This window comes from Oncorhynchus clarkii, chromosome 31 (assembly GCF_045791955.1).
Source record: "Oncorhynchus clarkii lewisi isolate Uvic-CL-2024 chromosome 31, UVic_Ocla_1.0, whole genome shotgun sequence".
Classification (NCBI taxonomy): Eukaryota; Metazoa; Chordata; class Actinopteri; order Salmoniformes; family Salmonidae; genus Oncorhynchus; species Oncorhynchus clarkii.
The window spans coordinates 36,734,032-36,753,479 of record NC_092177.1 but is presented as its reverse complement, the minus strand read 5'-3'; the positions used below and the strand labels follow the sequence as shown (position 1 = coordinate 36,753,479).

Below are 19,448 nucleotides of genomic sequence, written 5' to 3'. Positions count from 1 at the left end.
CTGCTCGGCCATCGCTCATCCATATATTTACAGTGCCTTGCGAAAGTATTCGGCCCCCTTGAACTTTGCGACCTTTTGCCACATTTCAGGCTTCAAACATAAAGATATAAAACTGTATTTTGTTGTGAAGAATCAACAACAAGTGGGACACCATCATGAAGTGGAACGACATTTATTGGATATTTCAAACTTTTTTAACAAATCAAAAACTGAAAAATTGGGCTTGCAAAATTATTCAGCCCCCTTAAGTTAATACTTTGTAGCGCCACCTTTTGCTGCGATTACAGCTGTAAGTCGCTTGGGGTATGTCTCCATCAGTTTTGCACATCGAGAGACTGACATTTTTTCCCATTCCTCCTTGCAAAACAGCTCGAGCTCAGTGAGGTTGGATGGAGAGCATTTGTGAACAGCAGTTTTCAGTTCTTTCCACAGATTCTCGATTGGATTCAGGTCTGGACTTTGACTTGGCCATTCTAACACCTGGATATGTTTATTTTTTAACCATTCCATTGTAGATTTTGCTTTATGTTTTGGATCATTGTCTTGTTGGAAGACAAATCTCCGTCCCAGTCTCAGGTCTTTTGCAGACTCCATCAGGTTTTCTTCCAGAATGGTCCTGTATTTGTCTCCATCCATCTTCCCATCAATTTTAACCATCTTCCCTGTCCTTGCTGAAGAAAAGCAGGCCCAAACCATGATGCTGCCACCACCATGTTTGACAGTGTTCAGGGTGATGAGCTGTGTTGCTTTTACGCCAAACATAACGTTTTGCATTGTTGCCAAAAAGTTCAATTTTGGTTTCATCTGACCAGAGCACCTTCTTCCACATGTTTGGTGTGTCTCCCAGGTGGCTTGTGGCAAACTTTAAACGACACTTTTTATGGATATCTTTAAGAAATGGCTTTCTTCTTGCCACTCTTCCATAAAGGCCAGATTTGTGCAATATACGACTGATTGTTGTCCTATGGACAGAGTCTCCCACCTCAGCTGTAGATCTCTGCAGTTCATCCAGAGTGATCATGGGCCTCTTGGCTGCATCTCTGATCAGTCTTCTCCTTGTATGAGCTGAAAGTTTAGAGGGACGGCCAGGTCTTGGTAGATTTGCAGTGGTCTGATACTCCTTCCATTTCAATATTATCGCTTGCACAGTGCTCCTTGGGATGTTTAAAGCTTGGGAAATCTTTTTGTATCCAAATCCGGCTTTAAACTTCTTCACAACAGTATCTCGGACCTGCCTGGTGTGTTCCTTGTTCTTCATGATGCTCTCTGCAATTTTAACGGACCTCTGAGACTATCACAGTGCAGGTGCATTTATACGGAGACTTGATTACACACAGGTGGATTGTATTTATCATCATTAGTCATTTAGGTCAACATTGGATCATTCAGAGATCCTCACTGAACTTCTGGAGAGAGTTTGCTGCACTGAAAGTAAAGGGGCTGAATAATTTTGCATGCCCAATTTTTCAGTTTTTGATTTGTTAAAAAAGTTTGAAATATCCAATAAATGTCGTTCTACTTCATGATTGTGTCCCACTTGTTCTTGATTCTTCACAAAAAAATACAGTTTTATATCTTTATGTTTGAAGCCTGAAATGTGGCAAAAGGTCGCAAAGTTCAAGGGGGCCGAATACTTTCGCAAGGCACTGTATGTGTACATATTCTTATTCATCCCTTTACACTCGTGTGTATAAAGTAGTTATTGTGAAATTGTTAGATTACTTGTTAGAATTTACTGCACTGTCGGAACTAGAAGCACAAGCATTTCGCTACACTCGCATTAACATCTGCTAACCATGTGTATGTGAGCGATACAATTTGATTCGATTTGAGTGTACAGAAAATCTGTGAAAGTAAATTGACACACCTTTATCAAAAAAATGAATATCTAAGTTTATGTATTTAAATCTTAAATATTGCAAGGTGCTCATTATTGTAAATTGTAAGGTATACCTTGATGGTATTTGTTAGTTCAACATTATTCATTGTTGTATCCTAGGACCAATTTAGATATATTCAACCACAATGGTGTACTAATGAGCTATTCTTTTTTTTAATCATAGCGGACTACTGAAATAATGTTATTTCAGTGTAGATAAGGGAAGGTCAGCTTAAAATGAAAAGATGCTAGCCAGTCAAGCCAGTGTATAGTTGGCAGATAGCCTTGCGGTTAAGAGTGTTGGGCCAGTAGTAAAAAGAGAATTACAGTACTGCTAAACAGCTTCTACCCCCAAGCAATAAGACTTCTGAACATCTAGTCAAATGCCTACCTAGACTATTTGCATTGCCTAACCCCCCCCCCCCCCCCCCCCCCAGTCACTTTTTAATAACTCTCTGTACTGGCACCCCCCTGTATATGTTGTTATTTCTTACTGCTGCTCTTTAATTACTTGTTACTTTTATATCTCGTATTCTTATCCGTATTCCCTTTAGAAGAAAATACAAGGAAATAAACATTCATTTTCTGTTTTTTATTGTTGTTGCATCGTCTTTCAACTGAACAAGAACAGCCAAACATTCAGATTTGATGCTGGGGATAATTTTGATGCAGAACATGAGAGGGCAACAGTATTTGAAAAAAGTTTCAGAAAGATATCTTCAGGAATGAGTGAGCTACATGACATTGAGCATGTAGTCACCTCGGTGTCCCACACAAGCTGCCCAAATGTACCCAAGTGGCCAAATTGGTACAGTGATACATTTTGAAGTAAATTACTATATACAAAATACTAAAATGCTATTCTAACACACCCCCCCCAATTTTTTTTACTTTTTATTTTATTTTATGAAAATGAGAAAAAAAATAGCAAGGGTAACTATTTACACACATTCAATGTATAATGTACAATATTGTGAAGACCCTCAGTCCTCTACACAATATTGTGCTGCTGATGCCATGCCCAATAGCAGTCTCTTTCTGCTATAAAGCAGAGGGTTACTGAACAAGTGGTGCAGGTGATGGGTCATTTCCTGTGACAAAGCACACAACGACGCCTCCCCACTGTGCCCTTTTTGCCCTGAGGCACATTCATGCCGGCAGAGATGAATCTGGGCAGGTGAACACCACTGGTTGGAGCAGAAGGGACAGAGGTAGAGCGGACTGAAGGTGCTGCTTTGGACTTGCTGTAGCAAGCAAGCTCCTGGATGAGCAACTCTCGGAAGGCTAGCTGTGAGATGGGGGGCTATCCACAGCTCTTAGCCATTTCCTTCTGGAGGATGAAGGCATTCACCACAGCAACGTCGATGAAATTATAGAAAACCATTTGTACCATTTCATTGTCTTATGGAGAACATTGTAGTAACCTATCAGCGCGTCTGACAGGTCCACATCTCCCTTGCCCTTGTTGTAATCCTTTATGGCTGCAGGAATGGGGCACATTTTTGGTGGTCCATGCCCCAGTAGTGCACTTCACACGCCTGACGACGTGATCGCCACTGAAGGACTTGTGGATACTGGAGCACATGACCACCTCTCTCGTATCCATCCACTTCACAAAGAGCAGGTCATCTTGGCGAATCCAACTCATGGTACCCGCTCAGCCCGCTTAGGCATGTCATTCACCTTGGTTTTCGGAAAACCCACTCTGTTGGTCCGAATGGTGCCACAAGCCCACACATCCAGCTTCCTCAGGGCTGTGAACAGAAGTTGTCCACAAAACGTTTGTAGCCCTACCCCAGCAGTTGAAAATCGAATAACTCCATAACGGAATCATAACGGAGTTCCTTACAGGTCGCAAAACTGCTCTACCCTCATAAACAAAAAAATTGCACGTGTGTGCACACGCAGAATCAGCCAAAACAAACAGTTTGTAACCCCATTTAGTTGGTTTGTTACGCATGTATTGTTTTAGGCCAATTCTGGCAAGGAAAGGTTTTGGGTGGGCTGAAAATAGGTATTGCAGGCCTCAACCACACTGTGGTCAGATAGGTTTTATTTTGCAGAGCCTATCAAACCTTGCTGTGCCTCGCTTCTTCTCGTTGTCCTCATCAACTTCTGGGTCACTGATATGAAGCGCCCGTGAGATTGTCAGAAACCTTTTGCGTTACATGACAGTGGAGGGGAAAGGCAGTTGATAGAGGGGAGCAGTTTTCCAGTAGTCTTTCAGGGTTTTCAGCTTCACAAGACCCATGTAAATGACTATTGACAGGTAAGAAAAAAGATCTGACATGGAAAAGGACTTCCATCCCTCTTTCTTGCCTGCCTGCTTCTTAGAACCATACTTATTAGTGTTCAACACCAGGGAATCAACAACTGACAAAGCGAAAAACAGCTGAAAAAGTTGCATGGTGCTGTACTTTGGGGTCATGTCCAGCTGAGGTCCTTGTGGCCTTTTCAGTCTGAATATTGGAGGTGGTGGCGCCAGATCCTCCTCTAGCACAGAGTGCCAACGACCCACCTCCTCTCTGATTGCAGGTTTATCTCTTCCCCACCTCCGCTTCTTTGTCACCGACTTCACACCTGGCCGGGCGGGGGTAGGTGTGGAGCCAGAGACAGCAGGGGTCCGGCTAGATGAACCAGCTCCTGTGGTGAATGGGCACCTTGGCAGTGGGGGCTCCCAATCAGAATCGGAGGGACTGTGAAATAAAGACATAGACACACATATTATATATAGCGTAGGGAACCCAATCACTATGGTGAGGTGCTGTTCCATTCCATGTTTAGATAAAATACATGTAAAAAATATCTAATTATATACAAATACAGACAGACATACATACACACACCCAGTGTAGAGCCATGTGTACTTCACACATTTCATTATTGATTATATATTTATACATCAAATAAAATAAAAATATCTCCAAAACAACTCAAATGAATAATATTTAATATTATTAATTTCAAACAATGGCATGAGAGGTACTTACCAGTCCAAAATTGCATCCTCTCCGTGCAAAAACGTTTCCTCAAATTGGGAGTCCAAACTTGTCTCACAATCTGACTCAGTGTCACTTTCTCTATCAATTTCGTCAATAATATCGTGTAGATCTGTATACCTGGACTTTGCCTTTGATTTTCCAGATGTACTCGCCATAATTCTTTCGATAAAATAGCGGAAAATGATCTCGACTCAATACTTCTTAGTGCAAACAACGTGGCTCCTTCAGGTAGAAATTTCAATGGCGAATGGCTGTGTTACACTCGACTTTCGTTCAAGAGCTGGTCTTCCCGGATATAACCATTAGATATTGCCATTTACCTCAGCTCATTGGCCATCTACCAAGCCAGATTAATCAACGAAGCACTGGTCATATCATTGGCGCGCAATGAGGCCATTGTTTGGTGTGTTCAAATCAGTTCCTTTCGGTCAATATGTCCCGCAAAAAGAACCATCATGTATGGTTGTTTTACTAACAAACAGAGGACTGCAATGAAACCACCATGACTAAATAAACGTAAGTTTAGTGTGAGTAATACATAGAATGTTTTGTCGAAAGTTGAAGGAGACGGAATTCATGACACAAGCCGTTTACAAAATGTTTTGTGTTATGCTATAAAAATTGATTTTATCGAACAAAACAACCTTTTATTGTGAAGATTGGACCTTTTGTATTGCCAAAAGAAGAAGATCTTCAAAGGTACTTGATTATTTTATTGCTATTTCTGACTTTCATGACGCTAATGCTTGGTTGGAAAATGCTAGTAATACTTGTGTGTGCGGGGCACTGTCTTCAGATTATCACATGGTATACTTTCGCCGTAAATCCTTTTTGAAATCTGACACAGCGTTTTGATCAACAAGAAGTTCATCTTTTAGATGATGTAAGATACATGTATTTACAAGAATGTTTAATATTACGAATGGTGTATTTAGAATTTCACGTCCCACCTAGCCTAGAGAGGTTTTAAAATTGCAATGGTTAGCCTATGCAAATTAATAGGAAAACATTAAAAGGTCAAATCACGACATCAGTGAATTTCAGGTCAGAGAAAGATGCCCGAGTTTCTGAATTGTAATTCTGAGTTGGATGACCAGTTAAAAATATTTTTCCCAGTGGTAGCTCGTTTGTTTTCGAGTTCCCAGTTGTCTTGAAAGCACTGAAGATGGAAGTCAGCCGAGTTATTTTGAATGCACCACTAGAGACCTAGGCTACCTCTTCTTTCTGAATATGGCTACCTTCAACAAAGAAGCCCTTGTGTCTATATTGATGTGAATAATAATCTACACAGTAATGGTGGATGGCTGTGATATCAACTAGCCTAATCATTTTATTGAGGTGATATGTCTATTTTAGCTAAATCGACAAATTAAATTGATTTGATTACTCTGGAAATGATAACTTTTTTTTACAAAATCATGTAGACGTAAGGCGTTCATGGTGAGATCTTTAATAATAAACTAAACAGACACGTGACGCATAACACATGTAGACGTTTTTAAGGTGTGCATGGTAAGATCATTCATAATAAACTTACAAGCAAACTGACATGACGTCTACATGACTTGTATGTGTCACGTGACATAGCTGTGTTCGAATACTCATACTAACCATACTATTTGTGATGTAAATTGGGTATATAGTATGCTTATTGGTTATAGTATGGATATCGTTAGTATGCCAAAAGTTCCCGGATGTTGCTTTTAGGGCCCATAGTGAAATTCTTACGAAAATAGATGTGGCTTCACAACGTTTTCAAATTTGAAGAAAATTGTTAAAATATGCAGCCGAAGAGCGGATACAACTTCATTGCTTTAACTTTTTATGGCTGCAGGGGCAGTATTGAGTAGCTTGGATGAAAAGGTGCCCATTGTAAATGGCCATCTCCTCAGTCTCAGTTGTTAACATATTACTTTTAGTATTGGATAGAAAACATTCTGAAGTTTCTAAAACTGTTTGAATTATGTCTGTGAGTTTAACAGAACTCATATAGCAGGCAAAAACCTGAGAAATTCCACTTCCTGTTTTTTTTCTTCTGGGGGTGGCAGATCTTCAACCAAGCTCTCATTGAAATTACAGCGAGATATGGATGAGTTTTCACTTCCTACGCCTTCCACTAGATGTCAACAGTCAATAGAACTTTGTCTGATGACTCTAATGTGAAGGTGGGTCGAATGACACAGGAAATAGTCACCACTGCCACGAGTTGACCATGCATTCACTATGTGTGTTCACAGGGGAAGCACCTGCGTTCCACCGCTCATTTGAAGTCATTCTAATTCTCCGGTTGGAACGTTATTCAAGATATATGTAAACAACATTCTAAAGATTGATTCAATACATCGTTTGACATGTTTCTACTGACTGTTACGGAACTTTTGGACATTTCGTCATGTTATAGTGGACGTGCTTTGTGACTTTGGAATTGTTTACCAAACGCGCTAACCAAAGTAGCTAATTGGACATAAATAACGGACGTTTTCAAACAAATCAAGCATTTATTGTGGACCTGGGATTCCTGAGACTGCATTCTAATGAAGTTCATCAAAGGTAAGGAAACATTTATCATGTATTTTCTGGTTTCTGTTGACTCCAATATGACGCCTAATTTGGCTTCTGTTCTAAACGCAGTCTCAGATTATGGCATGTGTTGCTTTTTTCATAAACTTTTTTTGAAATCTGACACAGCGGTTGCATTAACCTCTCTGCGCACGGAATCCAGTAGCGGGATGAATTTTGACAACATACGGTGATCGCTACATAAATAGTCATATTAAACATTCATGAAAATACAAGTGTCTCACATGGGTCGAAAGCCTAGAATATTGCTAATCCAACTGCATTGTCAGATTTAAAAAAAGGATTTACTGCGAAAGAATACGATGCGCTTATCTGAGGATAGAGCCCCATAAAAAACAACTATTTCAACCAGCACTGGCGTAACAAAATCACAAAATGCAATAAAATAAATTGTTTACCTTTGACGACCTTCCTCTGTTTGCAATCCCAATGCTCATTGTTACACAATGAATGGTTTCATTCGCCATTGAAGTTTCATACCGGAAGGAGCAACGCATGTTGCGCACAGCGTTGTTTTGGTAAAGCGCATATTCAGCTGTTTATATATCGCGACTAAGTCAGGGAAAGCTACATCTAAGTCTAGATATACAGATGTACACACAATTTTAGAAGAAATTGATCGAGGACGATTCATTTAGCGATTCCCAAATGGAGGAATATTTTTTGAACGGAGAGGACATAGTTTTGGACTGGTAAGTTCTTCTCATGCTAATGCCGTTGTTTGAAATTAATAATATAAAATATTATTTTTGAAATTAAATAGCCTATCTGAGGATGTTGAGGGGAGGGCAGGCCCACAACAATGGCCAAAGTGAAACGGAGACAGTAGATACAGCTGGTCTGTTGTAATATAATAAAGACAGTAGATCTAGCTGGTCTGTCATAATATAACAGAGACAGTAGATCTAGCTGAAATGTCATAATATAAATGAGACAGTAGATCTAGCAGGTCTATAATAATACAGTGCCTTGAGAAAGTATTCGGCCCCCTTGAGATTTGCGACCTTTTGCCACATTTCAGGCTTCAAACATAAAGATATAAAACTGTATTTTTTTGTGAAGAATCAACAACAAGTGGGACACAATCATGAGGTGGAACGACATTTATTGGATATTTCAAACTTTTTTAACAAAACAAAAACTGAAAAATTGGGCGTGCAAAATTATTCAGCCCCTTTACTTTCAGTGCAGCAAACTCTCTCCAGAAGTTCAGTGAGGATCTCTGAATGATCCAATGTTGACCTAAATGACTAATGATGATAAATACAATCCACCTGTGTGTAATCAAGTCTCCGTATAAATGCGCCTGCACTGTGATAGTCTCAGAGGTCCGTTAAAAGCGCAGAGAGCATCATGAAGAACAAGGAACACACCAGGCAGGTCCGAGATACTGTTGTGAAGAAGTTTAAAGCCGGATTTGGATACAAAAAGATTTCCCAAGCTTTAAACATCCCAAGGAGCACTGTGCAAGCGATAATATTGAAATGGAAGGAGTATCAGACCACTGCAAATCTACCAAGACCTGGCCGTCCCTCTAAACTTTCAGCTCATACAAGGAGAAGACTGATCAGAGATGCAGCCAAGAGGCCCATGATCACTCTGGATGAACTGCAGAGATCTACAGCTGAGGTGGGAGACTCTGTCCATAGGACAACAAACAGTATTTTGCACAAATCTGGCCTTTATGGAAGAGTGGCAAGAAGAAAGCCATTTCTTAAAGATATCCATAAAAAGTGTCGTTTAAAGTTTGCCACAAGCCACCTGGGAGACACACCAAACATGTGGAAGAAGGTGCTCTGGTCAGATGAAACCAAAATTGAACTTTTTGGCAACAATGCAAAACGTTATGTTTGGCGTAAAAGCAACACAGCTCATCACCCTGAACACACCATCACCACTGTCAAACATGGTGGTGGCAGCATCATGGTTTGGGCCTGCTTTTCTTCAGCAGGGACAGAGAAGATGGTTAAAATTAATGGGAAGATGATGGAGCCAAATACAGGACCATTCTGGAAGAAAACCTGATGGAGTCTGCAAAAGACCTGAGACTGGGACGGAGATTTGTCTTCCAACAAGACAATGATCCAAAACATAAAGCAAAATCTACAATGGAATGGTTCAAAAATAAACATATCCAGGTGTTAGAATGGCCAAGTCAAAGTCCAGACCTGAATCCAATCGAGAATCTGTGGAAAGAACTGAAAACTGCTGTTCACAAATGCTCTCCATCCAACCTCACTGAGCTCGAGCTGTTTTGCAAGGAGGAATGGGAAAAAATGTCAGTCTCTCGATGTGCAAAACTGATAGAGACATACCCCAAGCGACTTACAGCTGTAATCGCAGCAAAAGGTGGCACTACAAAGTATTAACTTAAGGGGGCTGAATAATTTTGCACGCCCAATTTTTCAGTTTTTGATTTGTTAAAAAAGTTTGAAATATCCAATAAATGTCGTTCCACTTCATGATTGTGTCCCACTTGTTGTTGATTCTTTACAAAAAAATACAGTTTTATATCTTTATGTTTGAAGCCTGAAATGTGGCAAAAGGTAGCAAAGTTCAAGGGGGCCGAATACTTTCGCAAGGCACTGTATATTCAACCTTATGTTCCCTGTACTCTATATATATCTGTTTAATAGACCTGTTGATACAGGGCTCATATGTGAAACTATTCTAACTGAACATTTTCTTTCACAGTGACACTGACTCCGAATGGGAGCCCCCATTGCCAAGGTGTCCATCCCCCACTGAAGCTGGTTCATCCAGCTCCTGCCATAAGTGGTGTTCATCTGCCATATAGCTCACATAACGAAGGTTACATATGTAACCATGGTTATGTTTCACTATGTTTCAAAATGTGTCAATTACAGTTTGTGGCAGCAAGAGCCACCATACTAATGGATGCACACGGAGTCGTAGTGTAATGCTAACGAAACACAAGTATACGACAAACCACGGGCGGAAGATACAGATCAACCGCACACAGCGAGTGGAGCACTCAAGAGGGGCTGGCCATGTAACCAGCTGCTCCAGGCTGTGAGTATACTTCCATGCAAGATATTACACTTACCAAGCGAACTACAGAAAGTCTGTACCTTAAACCACACGGACGTCTGCCGAGAAAATGAAAAAGAACATGTATCGCGGCCATGGGGTCGATATATAGGGGCGGACCCCAGCCGTGACACAGGTGTACACGGGAGTAAATCCTCACCTCGGACGTATCCCTCTGCCGCGGAGTGATAACGATATATTGGAATGATCCGATATAGTGAAAGATAACAACATTCCACAGGCCTGATCAACTATGCGAAGGAGATGTGTTGTGCTGCATGAGGCAAATGGTGGTCACACCAGTTACTGACTGGGTTTCTGTTCCAAGACCATACCTTTTTTTAAGATATCTTTGATCAACAGATGCACATTTGTATTCCCAGTCATGTGAAATCCATAGATTAGGCAGGGCTGTCCAACCCTGTTCCTGGAGAGCTACCATCCTGTAGGTTTTCACTCCAACCCTCATCTAGCGTACCTGATTCTAATAATTAGCTGGTAGATAAGCTGAATCAGGTTAGTTACAACTGGGGTTGGAGTGAAAACCTACAGGAGGGTAGCGCTCCAGGAACAGGGTTGGACAGCCCTGGATTAGGGCCAAATGAATTTTTTTAAATGGACTGTTTATGAATTGTAACTCAGTAAAATCTTTGAAATTGTTGCATATTGCATTTTTTTTGTTTGTTTTTTGATCAGTGTACATTGGCCTCACAGTACAGTAACATTAGTTAGGATCATGGTTCCTTGCTGTTTCAAGTTCTCTTGTCTGAACCAGTTCTCTTCAGAATACCTTACACAGGCAGCCCAATTCTGATCTTTTACCCAATCATTGGCAAAGGAGTTGATCCTAAGGTATGTAGGTAATAGGTTAAACTGGCTATAGTAGCGAGACTACAGATCAAATTCCTTCCAACTGACTAGCACTCTCCTCTCCAACTGCACTCACCACAGACAGACACCACAATCAATCTTCAAAATCATATTTTCTGTGTATGAAATGGACAGTTGACACATTGCGGATCTCTATCTTCCAGGTGATTAAGTGCAAGGCGGCTGTAGCATGGGAGGCTGGGAAACCCTTGTCCATTGAGGAGGTGTAGGTAGCCCCACCAAAGGTCCCCGAAGTGCGCATCAAGGTAACGGCCCCTTCCCTGACAAAAATGTCTCAGACAAATGCTCCTGTATTGTATTTGCGCTCACATGACAATTCCAGCAACAACATAACCAACTTCCCCAGCCTGCGGCAAACCTTTGTGTGCAGTATCTTTGGTTTGTACGTGTGATTCAATATATCTTCCCCCTAGAATAATATGTATGTGAGCTCTTTTGCTCTTCTGCTCTGTAAAACAAAAGGACATACTGTTTGAGGCAGGCTGCTTTTCGGCAGCTGATGGAATACTGTGGGGAGCATCAAGTGTGTTCCTTGTCTCCCCGCCCAAATGGATTTAGTAGGCCAGCTGTGAGGAAGCCATCTTTGGAATGTGTTCAACAGGGTGTTTAGAAAACGTTGTTATTCTAAGAACTTTACCACGTTCCTTTATTGTACTAGCTAGCTGTCTGTCTTGCACCATTGAGACACAACCTTGTGATAGCTTCTATTATCAACATAGCAGGTGCAGTAGTTGGTATTAAAGGAATAGTCCTAGAGGGTTGGGACTTGGTTGAACCATTTAGGATGTTTTAGGCTAGTTGGCAACACATACTTCATAGCTTACTGGTTGTATTGAATGAGAGAACCTAATGGCAATGTTGTGCGTTTCAGATCTTTGCGACGGGGGTGTGTCAAACGGATGCCTACACTCTGCGCGGCAGCAACCCTGAGGGACTCTTCCCTGTCATCCTGGGTCATGAGGGCGCCGGGACAATCGAGAGCGTGAGCGAGGGAGTCACCAAGTTCAAACCAGGTGAAGGACTGTAAATATCAGCAAATGTATTCTCCCTAAAACAGTGTTTTCCTCTCCCGGCGACCCACAGGGGAACATACTTGTTCCGGTTCCCATCCAGTACAAACACTCCAGAATCAAATAATGCAATGACTTGATTGTGTTGAATCAGATGTTAAATGAGAGTCTATTTTCTCTCCCAAGGTGACACCGTCATCCCATTATATGTGCCACAGTGTGAAAATTCTGCAAAAACCCCAAGACCAACATCTGCCAGAAGATCAGGTAATTGGAATGCAATCTCGCCTGCCATCAACTATAGCTTGGAAGGTTGTGGTCAGGATTAGGTTTGCAAAATTGCAGGAAATTCCAATAAATTCCCTGGTTTACCAGAAATCCCAGTTGGAGGATTTCGAATTTCTTGCTTATTCCGGGAACTTCTAACCAGGATTTCTGGAAAATCAGGGCACTTATTTAAACTTCCTGGCATTATGCAACCCTAGTCAGGATCATTCATTATTGACTCCCCATTTTCAAAGTTGCCAAGTAGACAGTGAGCATATCTATAATGATAGTTAGATTCATCTTAGAAATAGTACAACAGTATTCTACTCCAATCTTGGGATTGCAATTGGTGCTGTGCAAGCGAAGAAGCAACCAGGCTTGCAAACACCAACATTGCAACTTCCACCAAACTGTCAGGCAGGTAGCCTAGCGGCTAAGAGCGTTGGGCCAGTAACCAAAAGATCGCTGGGTTCAATCCCTGATCAGACTAGGTGAACAAAAATCTGTCTGTGCCCTTGAGCAAGGCACTTTACCCCAATTGCTTCTGTAAGTCAATCTGGATAAGAGTGTATGCTAAATGACAAGAAAATGCATGTATGAAATAGCCTCTGAAATTTTTGGCATATAGAGATCACTGGCTTTGACCCTTGCCTTTTACTGATACTCATCCATCCTCTCACCAGGATAACACAGGGCCGGGGTCTGATGCCTGACAACACCTCGCGGTTCACCTGCAAGGGCAAGCAGCTGTTTCACTTCATGGGGACCAGCACCTTCTCCGAGTACACGGTGGTGGCCGACATTTCAGTGGCCAAGGTGGATGAGAAGGCCCCCCCTGGACAAGGTGTGCCTGCTGGGCTGCGGCATCTCCACGGGCTACGGAGCTGCCCTCAACACTGCCAAGGTGGGTGGGTGATGCCAGGTTGCAAGACAAAATACCCCGTCTAGAAGTGGAAAGCGCAAGCAAAGAGCCACAGTCTTGTCATCTTTTTATGTTTCATATCCTGTGAATTAACTTTCCACTAGTGCAAACACAGTTTAATGAATAGACTATGATCATAACACACATCTTACACAAAAATAATATCATTGTTTTACTGACAAAAGCCATTCTATAACTCTTGTTTTATCAACCTACTCTCACGGGTACCTACTTGCAGGTTGAGCCTGGCTCCACCTGTGCTATTTTTGGTCTGTGTGCCATCGGCCTTGCCGTCATCAGGGGCTGCAAAGTTGCTGGGGCAACCAGGATCATCGGTGTGGACATCAACCCGGACAAGTTTGACAAGGCCAAGGAGTTTGGAGCCACTGAGTTTGTGAACCCCAAAGACCACAGCAAACCTATACAGGAGGTACTAGTGGAGATGACCGACGGAGGGGTGGACTACTCCTTTGAATGCATTGGCGACGTGGGAATCATGGTAAGGCTGGTCAGGGTGAAAAAAAAGTGAAAAAAAGCAGCTTGGGCTAGAGCCTCCAATCCTAGTTCTGTACTGAGCTCAGGGGGCTGTTCAGAATGGTGTAATGTTACAGAATGTATTTTTTACCTAACACTTATTTTTCTTGAAACTGCAATGTTGGTTAAGGGCTTGTAAGAAGAATTTCACTGTTGTATTCGGCACATGTGACAAATACAATTTGATTTGATTGTGGACAAGTTAAAGATGTCTGTCATGTGAATAGGGAATCGTGTCAGCTCTATCCATTGTAATTCTGTCTGAAACTTTCTGAATGGTTTCCCCTCACTGAACACACCTCTGCTGCCCATGACCTTTCCACAGCTCCTACTGAGATGGTGAGGCAGGAAACTGGGAAAGTAATTGAACTGTGGCCCTTTTTTTGCTCTCACATATGGAAGGTGTTCTACTCTTCACCACCAGAGGTCACTGTAGTTGGCACTTCAGGCTTGGACCGCAACGGCAAAATACCTTTCACTTTGCTAAGTAGATTGGCTTCCCCTAAATACTTGTCTTCTGATGATACTCAATCTGTTGTTTCAGAGGGCGGGCTCTGGAGGCGTGCAACAAAGGCTGGGGCAAGAGCATCATCATCGGGTTGGCAGGTACAGGACAGGAGATCTCCACTTGTCCATTCCAGCTGATTACCGGCCGTGTGTGGAGGGGCACAGCATTTGAAGGTGAATGTCGTGGATGGTTTTTGACGAAGACCCTTGACTTTTCTGACATCAAAATATTTTGTCTTTTTGATAAATGAGCAGCAATGTGGCACTAGCTATAGTACTAGAAATGAAAAATAAGTACAGTTTTTACATCAATTAGTTACGTTAGTCTATTCACATCTTTGTTCAAATTGAAAAGTTTCCAGCACAAAGTGTATTAAAGTCCTTTAAAATTGTATGCTAACCACTTCATTTTGATTTGTCTATTCCAGTATCCGTCCCGTTCTGAAGTGCCTGCCATGTTGAGCCTCACTCACCTCTGCCTTTTATAAACAATCACCTTTCAATTGCTGAAGCACTTACCTTTCAGAATTATATTGTCACGTGTGCTCCCTCTCCGGCACACCTGTCACCATCGGCACACGCCTCATGACACTCACCTGGCCTCCATCACCTCCTTGATTAACCTCCCTTTGGTTCCTTCCCCAGGCATTATTGTTTCTGTTTCTTGTCTGTGCGTTGTTCATGGTTCTTGTTTTGTATTATGTTTTGTGTATTGATTACATCACTCACTCCCTGAACTTGCTTCCCGAGTCTCAGCGCACATCGTTACAGAATAACGCCTCACCTAAGGGAGTAAAAAAAAAAAAAAATCCCCCCGTTGGAGTAAAAGACGTCGGGTCCGGGAGACGCTACAGGTTCTCACGCCTCAACCAGATCGCCAGGCTCCCCTGCCTCTGCCGGCTCGTCAGGCTTTCATGCCTCCGCCAGATCGCCTGGCTCCCCTTTCTCAGCCGGCTCACCGGGCTTTCATGTCTTTGCCGGATCGTCAGGCTCTCATGCCTCAGCCGGGATCACCAGTCTCCCCTTCCTCAGCCGGCCATTTAGTCATATTAAAGCCTAACAATCATCCAAAGTTACACAAACAAATTGTTTACTTATGCATCATGATTTGATTGATCATGGGGAAATCATTGAAAGCGACATCAAAACCACAGCATGTAAGACAATCGTGATTGAACATTGAGAAGTATTTGGAGTAGTGTCATGCTATGACTAAGCCCCAACCCTAATCCCTACCCTGGAACACAGCTGTGAATAGACCTTTTAGAAACCATGGGAGAAATTAGCTCAAATTAGTACCCCAATCAGTTCCTAATGAAGGCTAAACTTAGATGTAGTCTTAAAAAAAATAGGTGGGGAAACTCTGATTGCCGGTGAAAATACAGGCCATATCACAACCGGCCGTAATTCGGAGTCCCATAGGGTGGCGCACAATTGGCCCAGCGTAAGCCGTCATTGTTAATAAGATTTTGTTCTTAACTGGCTTACCTAGTTAAATAACAAAAATACTCTTGAAAGTTGTAATAGTAGAATGCACAAGGTGCAATTTCCAAATTGGGTAGTGCATCACCAATTTTCCTCGTCATGTCAGTCATTGCATACCTTAGAGAGCTATTTATAACTTGTCAGAAATGTCCAGATCAACTAGCCCATCAGCCCCGCTTTTTAGCTAGCCTATAGACTTTGTAGTAATGTTCGAGTCACTCAAATGTCACATGAATACACATTAGCCACATTGGCCGTTAGCCATCGCTCATCCATAAATGTATATGTACACATTCTTAATTATTCGTTTACACTTGTAGGTAGTTGTGAAATTATTAGATTACTTGTTATATATTACTGCACGGCTGGAACTAGAAGCACAAGCATTTTGCTACACTCACATTAACATCTGCTAACCATGTGTATGTGACCAATAAGATTTGATCTGATTTAGACATGGCAAAATGTATACAATTACAATTGCTTTAAAACGGCACATTTTTCTCTGCACCTCCATGACAAAATGTGTAGAATTGTAGGAAATAAGCTTTAAACCTGCAAAATGTTCTCTCTGCCAACAAGAGGGGTGTGAACAGTTTGGGTCATGAGCCGTGCTTGTGCCCATAGAAATAGACATGGCGGGGGTGTGTAGGATGTTCCCCATTGCAGGAAGGGGGACTTGGGTGAAAAAGGTTGGGAACACCTGGCCTAAATCCTACATTGATGACAACGACTATTCTGACTTACTGCCTTTCACTACTATGCTTTTTCTCCTTTCCTCAGTCTGTATAATCACATCCAACTATCAAATAACTCTGGCTACTCACTTTTCAAGGTAAGGGTCATTTTCCCTATCTGTAATCTCACACCTGTTCCTTTTTCTTCCATACACCTTTCAACATCCATAACAGCACATTTGTCTGTTCAGGTTGTGGCCAGTAGCAGCAACCCATTAATTGTCCATAACATTCTATTAATTCACCAAAGTTCAGTTGAGTTCTTGACTTGCCCAGTGCCTTTCAGACAGAGGGCTACACTATGACAGGGAGTTGTCACATTTTCCATGGTCTTGTTTCAGCCTGTGGCCTTAGCTTTTACTTCAAGGGTTAGGACTCCTCCCAGGGAGGTCTGTCCGCCTCAAATAGACAACTACTCAGATTGATGCAATTGTACAAGCCTCTCCCAGTGATAATTAAATGTCATACTTGGCTACCAGTGTCTGTTGGCTGCTTTTCACTTCAATCCTCTTCCAATTTCAGTTCCAGGTTTCATCTTTCAATAACAACCAAACAAGCAGAAACTGAGAACAGAGTTGTTCTTGGGTATAGCTTAATCACTTCATCTAAATACAGTTTAATACAAAGCCCATCTACTACCATGTAGTGTCAAGTTCTGCATCAAAAACAAGCAATTGTTGTCACGATCGTCGTAAGAAGCGGACCAAAGCGCAGCATGGTGTGAATGCATCATTTTAATGGATGACGAAACCACGAAGTAAACTGACCAAAACAATAAATGAACATTGTCCGTGCCGCTATATACGAAAAGCATAATCGTGCTCACATAGACAATCACCCACAACCCACAATGACAAAACAGGCTACCTAAATAAGGTTCCCAATCAGAGACAACGACTAACACCTGCCTCTGAATGAGAACCATATCAGGCCAAACACAGAAACAGACAAACTAGACATCCAACATAGAATGTCCACTCAGATCACACCCTGACCAAACAAAACCTATAAACATACAAAACAAACTATGGTCAGGGTGTGACAATTGAGGTTTCTACAGTTTACTCTGTGCAGATGGAAATCAACCCCTGATCTATAAAGGTGAACATGGTGTAGGCCTAAAATAAGGTAATGTTCTTGACGTTTACCCCCTGAGCCTGGCCTGTTGTGCTGCAGGATGGTATCGTGCCCATGTGGAAGGACGAGAGGAACAAGCGTGGTGGCAGGTGGCTCATCACATTGTCCAAACAGCAGCGCAGGGCCGACCTCGACCACTTCTGTCTGTGATGTATTTAAGTGTGTGGGACATACAGTTGAAGTCAGAAGTTTACATACACCTTAGCCAAATACATTTACACTCAGTTTTTCACAATTCCTGACATTTAATTCAAGTACAATTCCCTGTCTTAGGTCAGTTAGGATCACCACTTTATTTTAAGAATGTGAAATGTCAGAATGATAGTAGAGAGAATTATTTATTTCAGCTTTTATTTCTTTCATCACATTCTCAGTGGGTCAGAAGTTTACTCAATTAGTATTTGGTAGCATTGTCTTTAAATTGTTTAACTTGGGTCAAACGTTTATGGTAGCCTTCCACAAGCTTTACACAATAAGTTGGGTGAACTTTGGCCCATTCCTCCTGACAGAGCTGGTGTAACTGAGTCAGGTTTGTAGGCCTCCTTGCTCGCACACACTTTTTCAGTTCTGTCCACAAATGTTCTATTGGATTGAGGTCAGGGCTTTGTGATGGCCACTCTAATACCTTGACTTTGTTGTCCTTAAACCAAGTATGCTTGGGGTCATTGTCAATTTGGAAGACCCATTTGCGACCAAGCTTTAACTTCCTGACTGATGTCTTGAGATGTTGCTTCAATAAATATTTTTTCTGCCTCATGATGCCATCTATTTTGTGAAGTGCACCAATCCCTCCTGCAAGAAAGCACCCCCACAATATGATGCTGCCACCCCTGTGCTTCACGGTTGGAATGGTGTTCTTCAGCTTGCAAGCCTCCCCTTTTTCCTCCAAACATAACGATGGTCGTTATGGCCATACAGTTCTATTTTGGCAGTTTTGGAGCAGTGGCTTCTTACTTGCTGAGTGGCCTTTCAGGTTATGTCGATATAGGATTCGTTTTACTGTGGATATAGATACTTTTGTACCTGTTTCCCCCAGCATCTTCACAAGGTCCTTTGCTGTTGTTCTGGGATTGATTTGCAGTTTTCACACCAAAGTACGTTCATCTCTAGGAGACAGAACTCGTGTCCTTCCTGAGCGGTATGACGGCTGTGTGGTCCCATGGTGTTTATACTTGCGTACTATTGTTTGTACAGATGAACGTGGTACCTTCAGGCATTTGGAAATTTCTCCCAAGGATGAACCAGACTTGTGGAGGTCTACCATTGTTTTCTGAGGTCTTGGCTGATTTCTTTTGATTTTCCCATGATGTCAAGCAGAGGTACTGAGTTTCAAGGTAGGCACTGAAATACATCCACAGGTACAGTACATCTCCAGTTGACTCAAATGATTTCAATTAGCCTAACAGAAGCTTCTAAAGCCATGACATAATTTTCTGGAATTTTCCA

General features: G+C 41.9%; 1 pseudogene; it reads left to right on the top strand.

The window, feature by feature from the left end:
• Window positions 1–6,705: 6,705 nt before the first annotated feature.
• LOC139390709 (alcohol dehydrogenase class-3-like) lies at window positions 6,706–15,152 on the top strand (annotated as a pseudogene).
• The last annotated feature ends 4,296 nt before the right edge of the window (window positions 15,153–19,448 follow it).